Source organism: Eumetopias jubatus, unplaced genomic scaffold, assembly GCF_037043125.1.
Source record: "Eumetopias jubatus isolate StellerSeaLion01/CBP00866 unplaced genomic scaffold, mEumJub1_p1.0 scaffold_2, whole genome shotgun sequence".
Classification (NCBI taxonomy): domain Eukaryota; kingdom Metazoa; phylum Chordata; class Mammalia; order Carnivora; family Otariidae; genus Eumetopias; species Eumetopias jubatus.
This window is the reverse complement of record NW_028274808.1, coordinates 78,146,543-78,148,870: the sequence shown is the minus strand read 5'-3', so window position 1 is coordinate 78,148,870 and position 2,328 is coordinate 78,146,543. Positions and strand designations below refer to the sequence as shown.

The 2,328-nt window shown below is 36.1% G+C and overlaps 1 non-coding gene across 1 annotated transcript; it reads right to left on the bottom strand.

The window, feature by feature from the left end:
* Positions 1-264: 264 nt before the first annotated feature.
* Positions 265-367, bottom strand: LOC114225602 (U6 spliceosomal RNA). Its single transcript, XR_003612604.1, has one exon. It is a non-coding gene; the product is annotated as a U6 spliceosomal RNA (small nuclear RNA).
* Positions 368-2,328: the final 1,961 nt, after the last annotated feature.

Here is a 2,328-nt window from a genome sequence, read left to right as displayed (position 1 = left end):
CCAATGAAAAAGCCCCATCCAAAATCATTCCTTTCCACTATTTTCTATTTCAGCTCCCTTTTTATTTACTTCATAGCATTCATTCATCACAATTTGTAATTACTTTACTTCTTTTACATCAACTTCAGAGAGCACAGATCTTGCCTATTTTTTTTTACCATTGGATCAAGCAAGCCCTCTGAATGGCAAAATGAAGTCCCTCAATAAATATTTATTGAACTAATGACTGAAGTATATTCTTAATCCCCTTTATCTACTTCACTCCAAAATATGGAACATTTCATGAATTGCATGTCATCCTTGTGCAAGGGCCATGCTAATCTCTGTATCATTTCAATTCTCGAGTATGTGCTGTTGAAGCGAGGACTATCCTATAAGATTTGAAGACATATATTCTAAAATAAAGGTCCTGGGTTCTGATCTGAGTGTCCTTTCACATAGCTTTATAAATAATGTTTGAGAGGGCAAACAAGAGGTAGACTCTAGAATATATAAAAATATTTTTCTACAGACAACCAAGCTGAGAATGGTAGACTTTGGGTGGAAATATTGGGGAAAGGAAGGAAGGGAGTTTGAATAAGTATGGGAATTATATTTGCTTTAATCTAGGCTTAATATATTAAGTTAAAATTCCATACTGAGTTGGAGAAAGAATTGTCTTAATATTAAATAAAAAAAGTGGTTTTGCCACCGTTAAGCCAGAATCTAGAACAAGTATAGGCGATAGCAAAATTCTTGATCAAGAAATTGGCCTTGAGTTGGTTTCTTCTTAGTCCTGTTCTCTTATAGCATACATTTTGAGATTATAAGCAGGTCTCGGTCACCTATGTAAGTGCTAATGACTGAATCAAAATGGTGCCTATTGATTGTCAAATCTATGCTATTGACTTCAGAGTCAATATTAAATGTGAAAAAATGGAAAGAAAGCTACTGGGCAAAGTGAACTATATTAATCTTCCTCAGGGCAAATGTGAGCCTGCTCATCCTGAAAGTAAATAGCCATCTTACAAGTACTTATGTAAAAGGGTATTTAGGGATGTGTGTGTGTGTGTGTGTGTGTGTGTGTGTGTGTGTGTGTGTGTTTGCAAACAGTATAGATGGATGGACAGATAGAAACAGGTATCAAATGCTTTAAATTTACCAATATATGACAGAATTATTTATGCTAAACAATTAGGCACAAATTGATTTTTCAAGAGTCTGAAAATGGCTCAGTGACTTATGATACACCCTTATGATCCAATATTTTCATAAAAGAAGCTCATTTCCCAAAATGCCCATGCTCCCACGCTCACCATAGAGATGACTCTCCATCAATTCCACCCTTTGGCTTAGAAGACAACCTCTGCCTGCCTCTCCACACGTTATTATTCAAGGTTGAAAGACTTGCTAAACTTATTGGTAAATGAATGTCTTCATTAGTTCACATTTTCACTAGTGTAGAATTACTTTACCTCACAGTGGGGATACAGTCTTTTAGGCCTTTATTATTTTCCTTGGGCTTTTCCTTGGGCTTCCTTCTTTGGGATCTGAAAGATAGTTAGTGGAATCCTTAGCTGGGTCTTTTTTCCATATGAAAGCACACCCAGCTCAGGACCCAGGGCCTGCATTTTAGAATATATGTCTTCAAATCTTACAGGATAGCCCAGGATCCTGGAATTGAACCCTGTGTTGGTTTCCCTGCTCAGCACGGAGTCTGCTTCTCCTTCTGCCCCTGCCCTGCTCATGCTTTCTCTCTCTCTCAAATAAATAAATAAAAATCTTAAAAAAAAAATACACATCATAATGAGGAGAAGGTAATGCATGCAACTGCTGAATCATACTGTACCTGAAAGTAATATGACACTGTATGCTAATTATACTTCAATTTAAAAAAAAATCTGATAGAACAAGTTCTCCCTGTTTATTCTTCCTTTTTAAGGTTTTAGTCATTTGTAGACCTTTATTTTTCAAATAACATTTTAAGTAACTTTACTGAGTTCTCAAATATCTAAATAGATCTCAATTGATTTTGTACTAAATTTATAGAAGAAAAGATACAGTACCGTCATCTGTATAACATCAAGAACTTTTATCCATGACCATGGAATGTTTCTCTATTTGTCTTCTATTAGAGTATTAATTTTCCCCAAAGAGGATATGAGGTAAGTGTAGTAAATGGGAAGATTTAGCAAGGCCCATTTGCTAGGATTCTTTTGGGGGTATCTTTGTCTTCAGAGAAAAGGAGCATCCTTTTCTCTGGTCATAGGGAGGGCACCTCTCACGTGAGAATTTTATGATCTGTTTCAGTAGAGAAGGGTGGGGGGAAGGTCAGAGTGACCTTTCTAC